This window comes from Mustela nivalis, assembly GCF_964662115.1.
Source record: "Mustela nivalis genome assembly, chromosome: 7".
In the NCBI taxonomy this organism is placed as follows: domain Eukaryota; kingdom Metazoa; phylum Chordata; class Mammalia; order Carnivora; family Mustelidae; genus Mustela; species Mustela nivalis.
The window spans coordinates 101,237,556-101,250,897 of NC_139026.1; positions in this window are offsets into that span (position 1 = coordinate 101,237,556).

A 13,342-nucleotide genomic window follows, 5' to 3' on the forward strand; every position below is an offset into this window, starting at 1 on the left:
GACTAGAGGCCAGAGGCCAGGTCTGTAGCTGAGTGTGGCTGCAGCTCCCCTGACAATGGTCTGGGATTCTGTTAAGGGGACTCAAGCCTGCCTGGTGTGCAGCGCACTGTTGGAAAACACCACTTTGCAGGACAGGCCTTCTGGCCATTTGTCCTGTAACCAGGACAAACTGTCCTTTGTCATGGAAGAGGTAGATCTGATAAGCTGTCACTCAGGGAGACCACAAGGCTGGACTATTCTCTTCCCAGGAGATAGTTTATACGAGTTACAAGGGAGGGAATGGAAGTCTGGTGATGTCTGTGGTCTGCTTTTTGATGCAAGAGCTTTCCAGGGGTTCCTGTGTGGTGATGTTTCTCCTTCAGGTGGCCCACCTCTCTGCTTCCCGAGTGGGAAAGGAAGAGATGGATCTGGATGCCATCACTCTTGGTCATCTTAGACGCGAATGTGGGCGGCAGGACTCAGCCTCCAGGTCAGGTATGTGGGCACTTGCCTCCTGTGTGCTTGTCTCAGGAGGCCTGGGGGGGGGTGGCTCTTCCCGAGAAACCACTCACAGAACTCTCACCAGCAGAGTATCCATCACCACCTTGTTTATCATAATAATGTGATTTTTCTTGTAAACGTTCCATTGTTTCACATTTCACATTTGGATTCCCCATCTGCATGGATTTTAGAATTGACTGACCATGTGGGACCTCGAAGCCCTAACCCTGTCTGGCCCCTGTGCTCCTGCGCTGCCATTCATTTCATGCCACACGCGACATAAAGCCCATGCTGGTTTTCCCATTTCCTTAGTGTTTATTCAGATTCACCCACGTAGTAACTGTCCTGCTGTTCTTCATTCATGCGTCCATTACTGTACTGCCATCTGTAGTTCCCTCCCTTGTGACTCAAAACTTCCCTGTGGCATTTCTTTCAGTGTGGGTCTGTGGAAGGACATCCTACGGTTTTGTCTGCATGGGGGATATTTTAACCTCCTGGTTCCCAGTCTTACTGAGGTGCCCCTGATGGAGAGCACCGTCCAAGCCTCCGGCATTCAGCAGGAGGGCCCTCTGGGGGGGGGGGGGCGATGGCGGCCACCGTCAGTCAGTTAGCACCCATCACCTCACATGGACGGAAGATGTCTCTTCCTTGTGGTGAGAGGTCTTGGGACCTGCTCCCTTCAGCACTTCCACGTCCCCCGCCCCCAAGCAGAGCTGGCCGTGGTTGTCCCGCTCAACAGGGAGCCAGCAGGTCTACCTCTGTGCTGGAAGTCTTTCCCGAACTGGTTGTAGGATTGCCAGCTGGCAGCTATTTTCATGAAGCGCTTCAAAGATGCTGTTCCATTACGCATTTTCTTAGTTTTGTAATTTTTGTGAAAAAAAATCTGCTATTCCTTTGAAGGTAAAATGTCATTTCCCCTTCTCTGTCAATGGTGTAATTTGATCAATGGTGTGTCAATGCTGAATTTCCAGGTTTTTATCCTGGTAGAGTGGTTATGAAGGTGGTGCTCTTTTTTTTTTTTTTAAGATTATTAATTTTAGAGACAGGGAGCACCTGAGTGAGCAGCAGTGAGGGGCAGAGGGTGAGGGAGAGAGAATCCTGAAGCAGACTCCCCTTGAGCAGCAAGTCCAACATGGGGCTTGGTCCCGTGACCCTGAGATCATGGCCTGAGCCGAAACCAAAGAGTCAGATGCCGAAGAGATCCAGAGCTGAAAGAGTTAAATTGTGTGGAGCTTCTGCTAACTTGCTTTTCTGTAACTGCTCTGATGCTTTGCGGGTTGAACCTTGAGAAGTAGGAGCATGGCCTTCCCTTTGTGTTCCCCTCCATTCCCCCGAGGCCCCACATCCTGAGCACGTTCCCTGCTTAAGAGATGTCCTTGAATTATGCTTGGGGTTAACAAAGAAGAGAACTGTTTTGTCCTAGTTTCACAGCCGCCCAGCTACACCCGGCCCAGCTACACCCGGATGATAAGATATGGCTAACTGAAAAATGTAAACTGTGCAAAGCATACCAGGAACTGTAACTATGTAAAGAGGTCACTGTGATTATGGCTTTGTGACAAGCCTTTGTCTAAAAAATGCATAAAAACCCCATACTCCCTTGGATCAGGGCTCTCAGCCTCTGCCTGATCTTCGGGTATGTTGCAGAGCCCCAGCATGCTGGAACAATAAAGCCCGTGCTGTTGCAGAAAGAGCTGCCTTGGTGTCATTCCTCTGCGCCTCCCTAGGTTGAGGTCTTCTCGACCCTAACATTTGGAGGTCCCACCGAGATTTTACCCAGCCAACGGGAGGCCAGACGGGACGGCCCCAACTTGCTCTTTGGGTAAGTATATGGTGCCTATTCCTCTTTCGGTACCGATATTCATGTGCACATGCTAGTCTGATTCTGTTTTCTCGTGATTTCTGGTGACATCTGGGTAACCTTCAGTGTCTGACAGACGTGTCCTGGAGACACCGGTTGCGACCTTGGGGGACGCCCCAGAGATGAAGGAGGGCCAGGGACGCCTGGTGGCCTCCTATCGGGTAGATCCAGAGGATCTACATCTGTTATATCCCAGAAAACACTATCATAGGCCACTATTTTATTTTTCATCTCTCCTACAGTCCCACTGGGGACAAGCGCTTGCGTCCTGTTTTCTTCTAGGTTTGGTGACCGCAGGAAACTTCCTGTACTTCGAGAGGGGACAAAACACATCAACTCCCCTGTCCCTAACCCTAGCCCATTGGTCTGAGGTTCGGGCTAGGGCTCATAATCTCTCTCTCTCTCTATAAAGAAAACTAAATGGCAGACTCTCTGTGCCGCTGAATGGCCATCTTTCAAGGTCAACTGACACCCCCCCCCCAGGGGTCTTTCCATCTTTCCCTGATTTTGCAGGTCAAGAGCGTCATCTACCGGCCCCGACCTGAGGGACATCCGGACCAGGAGCCTTATATCTTGGTGTGGCAGGATCTCTGCGAAAATTCTCCCTCTTGGGAGGATTTTCTGCCCCCAGCTCCTAATCTCCCACCTCCTTCGTCCCCAACACCTGCAAGCCCAGCAGTCCTTGCTCTAACAGCACCCATCCCCTTGACCGGACCCATTCCGGCTCCCCCAAAAAACCCCTTCAAGCCCCCTATACTTCCAGACTCTCAGGACCTTCTCCTCTTTGAAGCTCCCCCTCCTTACCCTCCAGTACCTGGTCCACAGCCCCTACCACCTCAGCTCGGACCGGTGCCTTCTGATCCGCCTTTCACCACCTCTGCACTGGTGCCTGACTCCTCCGTCTCTCATTCCGGACCAGCCCATGGCACCCGTAGCCGCATGGCCCGGGCTGATAATGATCAAGGTCCTGAGGCGGAGGCAGTCGTGCTCCCGCTCAGACCATATGGCCCAGACATTCCAAATGGGCAAGGGGGCCACATGCCGGCCCTCCAGTACTGGCCTTTCTCCTCCTCTGATCTCTATAACTGGAAAAATAATAACCCTCCTTTCTCTGAGGATCCTGTCCGCATAACAGATCTAATTACCTCTCTAATGAACTCCCATCAGCCACATGGGATGACTGCCAGCAGCTGCTCTCAGTCCTCCTCACCTCTGAGGAGAAGGAGAATGTCCTCCTGAATGCCCAAAAGAATGTGCCTGGCCCCGGCGGGCAACCTACCCAGCCTCCTAATCGGATTGATGAATATTCACCTCTGATGTACCCTGACTGGGATCCTAATCTGCCTGAAGGTAGGAGACAACTCGAAATCTATTGCCAGACTCTAGCAGCGGGTCTCAGGGCAGCGGGCCGAAAGCCACTAATTTGGCTAAGGTAAGAGGTATGACCCAGGGCCCTATTGAAAGCCCCTCTCTATTTCTAAAAAGGCTTTTTGATGCCTACCGGAGGTATACTCCCTTTGACCCTCAGTCGGAGGAACAGCAGGCGTCAATAGCCATGGCTTTCATTAGGCAGTCTGCAGTAGACATAAGAAGGAAAGAGAAAGAGGAAAGAAAAAGAAAGGAGAAAGAGGAAAGGAAGGAAAGAAAAAGAAAGGGATAAAAGAAGGAACAAAGAGTTGACTAAGATCCTGGCCGCAATGGTAGAAACTGGTAGAAAATCAGATACTAAGACTTCAGGAAAGATAGGGAACCTGGGCCACTCTCCTAGGTGATGCCCGAACTTGGCCTCAGACCAGTGTGCCTACTGTAAAGAGCGTGGACACTGGGCTAAGGAATGTCCTAAAAAGAAGAACAAGCCACCACCCCGCACTACCAACCTCCTGGCTCTTGAAGATGATGATTAGGGGGGACGGCGCTCGGACCCCCTCCCCGAGCTCAGGGTAAAATTTCTGGTGGAGGGGACTCCTATCGATTTTGAGGTTGATACTGGAGCTGTTTATTCAGTCTTGCAGCAGGCCCTAGGGCCCCTCTCATCCAAATGGGCCCATATCAGGGGGGCAAATGGGAGCAGGTACCGCCCCTGGACCACCAAGCGGACGATGGATTTAGGGAACGGGAGGGTGCACCACTCCTTTTTGGTGCTCCCTGACTGCCCTGCCCCCTGCTGGGGAGAGACTTGCTGACCAAATTGCAAGCCAGGATTACCTTCACTGATTCCGGGTCTTTGATAGATTTTCTTAACCCCATTGTGGGCCTACACCATTCGGATAAGGATCTTTCCCCTCCACTAACTCCACCTGTAGTCAATACCCTGACCGTCACCCTAGAAGATGAGTACAAGCTGTTTGAAGGGCCCAACCCTACCGGCCACCTCCCGGATCTGGAAGGATGGCTACAGGACTTCCCTGAGGCTTGGGCTGAAACTGTGGGATTGGGATTAGCAACTGCCCAACCCCCTGTAGTGGTGGCACTTAAGACCTCTGCCACCCTTATCCAGGTAAAACAATACCCAATGAATAAGGAAGCTCGAGAGGGCATCCGCTCTCACATCACCAAGCTCCTTCAACAGGGAGTCTTAGTGCCCTGCCAGTCAGCCTGGAGCACTCCCTTACTCCCTGTAAAGAAACCTGGAACTAATGACTATCGCCCTGTCCAAGACCTAAGGGAAGTGAATGCTCGGGTGGAGATAATACACCCTACGGTGCCAAACCCATATAATCTCCTCAGCACGCTAAGTCCCTCCCGAGTCTGGTACACTGTGCTAGACTTAAAAGATGCCTTCTTCTGTTTGCGGCTGCATCCTGACAGCCAGCACATTTTTGCTTTTGAGTGGACCGATCCTGACGCGGGAATTTTGGGTCAACTCCCCTGGACGCGGCTTCCCCAGGGTTTTAGAAATTCTCCCACCCTGTTTGCTGAAGCTGTGCATAAGGACTTGAAATCCTTCCGGGAGACACATCCCACTTTGACTCTTTTGCAGTATGTGAATGACCTCCTACTGGCTGCTGAGACCCAGCAGGAGTATCTCCATGGGACTAAGGCCCTGTTAAGGGCTCTGGCTACCCTGGGATATCAAGCCTCTGCCAAAAAGGCTCAACTCTGCCAGTTAGAAGTGACGTTTCTAGGCTATAAGATCAAGGAAGGTAAACGGTGGCTCACGGACGCAAGGAAAAAGACTGTTACTCAAATACCACCTCCTCAGACTAGAAGGCAACTAAGGGAGTTCCTAGGGATGGCAGGCTTCTGTCGCTTATGGATACCTGGCTTCGCTTCCTTAGCTGTCCCGCTTTATCCCCTCACCAAAAATGAGGCCCCCTATGAATGGGGAGAAGGAACAACAACAGGCTTTTGATGGGATAGAGTGGGCACTGCTTTCAGCCCTCGCCTTGGCCTTACCAGATGTAGAAAAACCCTTCACCCTGTACTTGGAAGAAAGGAACAGGGTGGCATGAGGAGTACTGACCCAATCCTTGGGCCCCTGGAAGCGCCCTGTAGCCTATCTATCCAAAAGATTGGATCCTGTTGCTGGCGGATGGCCAAGGTGCCTGAAAGTCATAGCCGCCGCAGCTTTACTTGTCAGGGATGCTGACAAATTGACTTTGGGACAGAAAATCACTCTTATTGCCCCTCACACTTTGGAAAGTGTGATCCGGCAACCCCCAGACTGCTGGCTCTCCAATGCTCGCATAACCCACTATCAGAGCCTCCTGTTAGACAAAGACCGCATCTCTTTTGGCAATCCAGTGCTCCTTCATCCCGCCCCCCTGCTGCCAGAGGAGCCAGATGACCCAGTAATCCATTCCTGCCAGGATATCGTGGCTGAAGAGACAGGCGCGAGGCCAGACCTCAAGGACAGACCCCTGCCCCATGCTGATGTAACTTTGTTCACGGACGGGAGCAGCTTCCTACAACAAGGGGAGCGACGGGCAGGGGCGGCGGTGGTTGGGCCTTGAACTGTGGTTTGGTCAGCACCCTTAACTCCTGGAACTTCTGCTCAGAATGCAGAACTTATTGCTCTAACCCAAGCCTTGCACCTGGCGACGGGCCAGCAGGCTAATATCTACACAGACAGCCGCTATGCCTTTGCCACTGCTCATGTACATGGTGCCATCTACCGGCAGCGGGGGCTTCTCACCTCCGCTGGGAAAGAAATCAAGAACAAACGGGAGATTATAGATCTCCTTGAGGCTATCCACCTCCCAAAGGAGATAGCCATCATACACTGCCCTGGACATCAAAAAGGTGAAGACCCAGTTGCCCAGGGCAACCGTTGCGCAGACGAAGAAGCAAGAGCGGCCGCCCTGCGTGACCCCCCGGTAGCAAACATCTTGACTACATTGGAAGAAGTCACTAAGTTAGAGACCCCAGAGGAAAAGGTAAATGAATTTTTACTTTTCACCCACCGCCTCTCCCATCTAGGTACCAGAGTGCTGCTGGAATTATTAAAGGACCAAAATCTACCGTCCCTACCTCTGGGTAGGGCAAAGGAACTGGCTCAAGACATCGTTTCATCCTGCAAAGCCTGCACAGTGACAAACGTGCAATGAGCAGACGGCTCCCCCGGAACCAGGGACCGGGGAAACCAGCCTGGAATCTTCTGGGAAGTAGACTTCACCGAGGTAACACCAGCAACATATGGAAATAAGTATCTGCTAGTCTTTATAGACACTTTTTCAGGATGGGTCAAGGCCTTCCCCACCTAGAAGGAGATGGCCATGATCGTGGCCATGAAGATCCTAGAAGAGATCTTTCCCCAATTTGGGCTGCCTAAGGTAATAGGATCTGATAATGGACCTGCATTTGTGACCCAGGTAAGCCAGGGATTGGCCAGGGTCTTGGGGTTTAATTGAATTGGAAACTGCATTGTGCTTATAGACCCCAGAGTTCAGGGCAGATAGAAAGAATGAATAGAACTATAAAAGAGACCTTAACCAAATTAGCTATAGAGACTGGCTTGAAAGACTGAATGGTGCTCCTTCCTCTTCCATGCACGTAATACCCCTTCCCCCTCTAGGAGGAACCTGACCTCATTTGAAATTCTCTATGGGGGACCCCCTCTTTTAAAACACATGACTGAACATGGATATGGGACATCTGTTACTTCCTCCGCCATGCTGATACCCAGACTTAAGGCTCTGGAGGCCATCCAGAAATATATCTGGAAGGGCCTATCAGAGGCCTACCAACCGGGTACTGTTACTCCCCACTCTTATTCTGTAGGTGATTGGGTCTACGTCCGCCGACACCAGGTATTCAACCTTGAGCCTCGATGGAAGGGACCCTACTTGATCCTGCTGACCACGCCAACTGCTGTCAAGGTCGACGGCATCGCGGCCTGGATCCATGCTAGTCAGCATTACACTCGGATGATCTTCACAATCTCTAAGGTTAGAGATACCCACAAGAAGAAGTGGGGAATGAAGAGATCCAGAGCTGAAAGAGTTAAATTGTGTGGAGCTTCTGCTAACTTGCTTTTCTGTAACTGCTCTGCTGCTTTGCCGGTTGAACCTTGAGAAGTAACACCTGGACAATAATATATGGCTAACTGAAAAATGTAAACTGTGCAGAGCATACCAGGAACTGTAACTATGTAAAGAGGTCACTGTGATTGTGGCTTTGTGACAAGCCTTTGTCTAAAAAAAAGTATAAAAACCATATGCTCCCCTTGATCAGGGCTCTCAGCCTCTGCCTGATCTTCGGGTATGTTGCAGAGCCCCAGCATGCTGGAACAATAAAGCCCGTGCTGTTGCAGAAAGAGCTGCCTTGGTGTCGTTCCTCTGCGCCTCCCTAGGTTGAGGTCTTCTCGACCCTAACATGCTCTCCCAATCTGCTCCAGTAGCTACACTCTCCAGCCTTTCCACCCCTGTTATTCTCATGAAACCTTAGACTCCAGAGCTCGGGGTTTGGGTGATAGGGTAGGGAGGATGGGCTCTGAAGAAGCAGGGAGGTTGGCTGATGTCCTGTAATTCCTAAAATGGACTTGATCATCCATGGGGAGAGGGTGGGAGGGTTTCTCTTGTTATAATTGCATTCAACTAAGACACATGGATTTCTGGGACAAATTATTTTTACACAGGGAATTATTCTGGAAGCTTTGTCAGAGCCAGTTTAATAATAAAACAAAACAAAACAAAACAAAAAAGGACCTGGCATTTTTAGTCTTTAAGTTACTTTAATATACATAATCTTATCTCCCTGCTCCCTCCTTTTCTCCCTTCCCCCTTCTTTCCTTCAGTTATTCAAAACCAATTTTGTGCCTTTCCAAATACTGGGTGTGGGGGGGATCTGTTCTTCTGTTTTGTAGATTATCCATTCAATTCCTTCTATTCTATCTCCTTGTCAACCTTTGACCATTTTTCTTTAAGGAAGGAAGAGGTGGGTAAATTGCTGATAAAAGGTTAGAGATTATCACTGGATTCAGATTTCACCTGTTTTTCCCCATCTCCCTCCCCTTTGGAGGCTCTGAGAGGGGAATATGGCAGTTCAGCATATTTTTGTAACCTCTAGGAAACAGAAGAAGAGGAAGGATGTGGAAGAGGGAAGATACAATTAAACCAGGGTAGACATTGTTAAGAAATTTGCAATGTTAAGAATTATTTGCAATTCTTGTTTTTTGTTTTTGATTTTTTTTTGTTTTTTAAATAACATCATTCCTTAGATAAAAATGCAATCTTACAGGAATATACATAGCGTCTCACACAGAGATGACCCTGAAGCTCCTCTCGAAAGGTTACCCCTTCTAGATTCCCTGGCCTTTCTCGAGGGCGAGAAAGCGCAGCAGGCGAGGCCTTTGACAATGGGATTATTTGATGATTACAAACTGTACAATAGTATTTACAACAGTAAGACCATGAAGTCATGGAGCCTGGAGAGGGAGGTGTGGGGTGTGCAAGGGTGTGGGAGTGGTGACAGGCAGTGGGATGACAATGGAGGACTGTCCATCTTTCTGCATTGCGCTGAGGGCAAGCATGATACAGACTGGTTTGGGGGCATGAAGATGGGCCTGAGCAGGAGGACATGAGGAAAGAAGGGAGGAGGGGCTGTTTCTGGAGCCTCTGACGGGGACCCAAGTTCTGCTTGGCAGCTCTAGGGTATTAAAATAAAACAAGCAGATGATGAGAGTAATAGACATTCTAGTGCGTCACCAGCTGGGGACCCGCCACCCTATTTCTTAACGAACTTGTATTTCTCCACAGGTTTTCTCGACTACTACCATAATGGACATGTCCAGATTTGTTTATGCCTTTGATAGCCATGGCCTGTTTGGTCCTAGACCTTATTCCCATGAAGCTCTGGGAGAACAGCACATATTCTGGGCGGGACAGGAAGTGGCTATGGGGTAGTGCATAACCTTGTTGAGAAACCAAGGGGTGGATTACGAATTTGGGAGAATGGGATGCAGCTCTGATGCGTGAGTGGTGTGACATGTGCAAGCGGAAAAGTGCCCGTAACATTTGAGTCACTGGAGTGGCCTTATGAAGGAGCCCTTTGCACAAGGTTGTTTGTTTACAACTGTTGACCCTCCTTCCCAAGTTTTTTTTTTCTTCTTTTAAGCCTTGATGTCATTTCTCCATGTTGGGAAATCTTAGGGGGAGGAGGCTTGGAACAGGACTCAGTGACCTGTTCCTCTTTTGTTCTTCCTATGACTCTATAGAAGGGAGCCTTCTCGTTCCCCTCCCAGTGACAGGCTCAGGGGAGACTTCCGGCAGAGTGTCTGAGATCTGCAGTCTTCAGCCAGTCTTGGCTGTTACTCAATGCCAAGGCTGGTTTCCCGCTCACTGTCATCTTCCTCATCCCTCTGCTTATACGCTTGAGGGCTCCATGAACATCAGAACAAGAGTTCTCCAGGCTCGAACTGAGAAAAAGAACCATCCTGTCCATTTCTGTATTTCTTCAACATCGAAATGACCCTTCCTTAAGACGTACAACCCCTTCCACCAAGAGACTTCTTTGATAATGACCTAGGTGAAACATTCTTATGTATGAAGTACACGAGTAATTTTTAGATGGCAAATTTGTAGGAAATATCTGATTTATGGGAGATTAAATATCATGCTGGAATTCTTTCAAAACAGTAGGATTTTATCAAATCAGTAGATTTTATCAAATCTAGTAGATTCTGGAATGTGGGGTGCATGGGATGTCCCCTCAGAGAGAGCACAGCTATGAGGAGGACAGCATGTGATCTGAAGGGAGAATATTTGACTTGGGTGATGTAACATTTCAAGCTTTTGTTTAATTATCTAGTCTTTGTCTTAATTCAGTAGAGAGAGAGGGGATTTCTGTGGAAGTCCCGACTCTGACTCCACTTTCAGTGTTGAATGGATTTGTTCAACTCAGCTCAATATATGCTGCTAGCAATCTCTAATTTCCTTCCAAAGACCGACCAAAAGGCTTTTCTAGTACACTGGAGAGATGAAGAGCCTTCACTACTGCATCTTCTCTGGAGGAAGTCTCTGGAAATCACGTGAGGGAGAAGTCTGCTTGCAGAAGTGGTTGTATTTCTCAATGCAGATAAATAATATTTAGATCACAGTAATAATAGGGTTAGATGACACTAAATTCTACCCCAGGAGGTTACTCTGCTTCACTCCCCATGTCTCTCTGTATAGTGCTCAGTCCTCTGGGAGGAAGACCTCATTTGTGCAGAGCTCAACCTTAGCACTAGCCCCTGTCCCTTAAGGAAGTGTATGTGTGTGCCTGTGTGTGCATGAGGATGAAAGTGTGTATGTGCATGTGTGAAGTTCAAGTGTCTCCCAACCATGTGGGAGTCTGGCAGAAACCACCTGTTACCTTGGTATCTGGCTTCACAAAGCAATGGTTCATTGTTTTGAAATTAAAAAAAAAAAATAAAAAAGAGTTAAAACCAGAACTAGAGTCACAAAGAAACTGTTAAGAATCTGCACATTGGACTCCTTTCAACCCTCTGTTCTTTTGATTGGACTGGGGGAGGAAGGAAAGTGGGGGCCAGGCAGGAGGCTGGAGTAGAGAGAATGGCTTGGGGAAGGGGATAATGATCCCATATCTGTTGTAGTGACGTGGTCCCTTGTCTCTTTTCCTTGAGTCTCCTCCGAGGGAGCGGATGCGGAGCCTGGATGTGGTGACTAAGAGCTTCACTGTGAGCGACATTAGGTTTCCCATCATGCCTTCTGACTAGCTGGAGCTGATTTTAGGTGGCCTGACAGCTAATATGAGGAGAGAACACTAGCAGGGAGGAAAAACAGGGTGGCAGCTATTCCCCATCTAGCTAGATAGGTTAATTTGTCTGGTAAAACAATGATTGAAATTTCATTCTTCTCTTTTTCCGAAGTTGATGCCTGAGGCATTAGCCTCTCCTCTGTACTGGTCATTTCCACAAAATAGGAACAGATGCACAAGAGTCAAGACATGCCCTTTGCGTTGCCTGCACTTTCCCTGCAGTTCCCTCTGTGCCAACAGTTTCCCCTGACCAGAGCCATGTCTTTAAAATAAGAGAACTGGCCTGCACTCTTATCAGCAAGTACGTGTTTTACTAAATTGAGGCTTAAAGAAGTCCTCTTGAAACCAGATTGCCCTTTTCTGGCCTCTTTGCTAAATGGTTTCTAACTCTTAGACAATGATACTTCATTTTTTCTAGGTCCCTCAGGATTAAGATGCCTTCACCCTCCTTACCAACATTTATAATTATGGTTTGATGAGGCTAAAAATGTGACTACCAGGGTTATTCTGTATGGCTAAACTAGCTTCTTGTTACATGTCTTGACCTTTAGGAAAGATAAAACCCTTTTGATGACTTCCAGACTCTTCATTTTCAGGGTTTTCTTATTTCTCAGGCATTGGAAGGTATCCTTCACCTGTGTTTGCTTTACTATATATAGCTGAATGATCAGGAGATGTTCTGGAAGGAAAATGGCTGTGAGAAAACAATAATTCACTCTAGAAAACCTCCTGAGGTTTGGAAGAAGGGTCACAGGATCAAGATGGTAAGGAAGCCTTGTTCCTTTGTCCTTGGACCTCCTAGTCAGAGTCAGAAGGTTTGGGGCAGGGAGACTATAATAGCCTCTGAAGCAGAGCAGAGAAAAATTCATGAAACAAGCAAAATATAGGAAAAAATTGTCCTCTTTCTGCCTCAAGACCAAAAAGAAACTTCTAGAAACAGGCAGAAAGAAGACAACTGAGAATCTCTCTGCTTAAAATAGCCAGGCATGTCACTAGTTATTAGAAAGCCAAAGTGTGGAAATAGAGGAGTCTGGGCCATTCAGAGGACAGATAAATACCATGTTTATCAACCCCCAGAACTTACATGGCATTTCTTCAAGTCCTGTTGGTCCTCAGCCATTGGCTGCTTTCTCTTGCCACTCAAGGGTTCTCAGAAGATTCAACAGTCATGGGCAAAGTTCTGCTCTAGATGGGGGGTAGACGTCACTTAATACACTGCAGAGGAGGTTCATGATTTCATGATGGATTTTTCCAGTCTGCATGATGACAGGTCTCCTATGTCAGTCCTCTTCCAGTCAGTCATGAGGTCAGGCCAGAAAGACCCATCACCCTACACGGGGAACCTCCGTCTGAAACTCCTTTCCTTCCCAGTCGCATGGGGCCAGGTGCTCCTGTCACTGCTGACATTGTCCTTGTAGGGTGCAAGGCTAGCCGGTCTTCTGACAGAGCTGGCTAGGAAGAAGTAGGGACCCTGTAAGTGTGAGTGGTGAAGGGGAAGGGGCCACACACAGGCAGGGCTCTAGGGGTTGCCCATGCCACTGGCCAATGAGATCTGGTGATGCAGAAGACAAGCCCAAAAGGAAAAAGAAAGCAGCATGAAGATTGAGTGAGTGTGTGAGTGTGTTGGGTGTGTGTGTGTGTGTGTGTGTGTGGTCAGTTAAGATTCCAAATTCCTATCCAGGGACCAAATGTACAGCAAGAACCAGATAATCAATCCAAAAGGGCTCCCCTCTCCATCACAACTAAAATCTTAGCAGCACACTAGTACACATCTTGGGAAACTGGACAGAGTGCATTCATGGC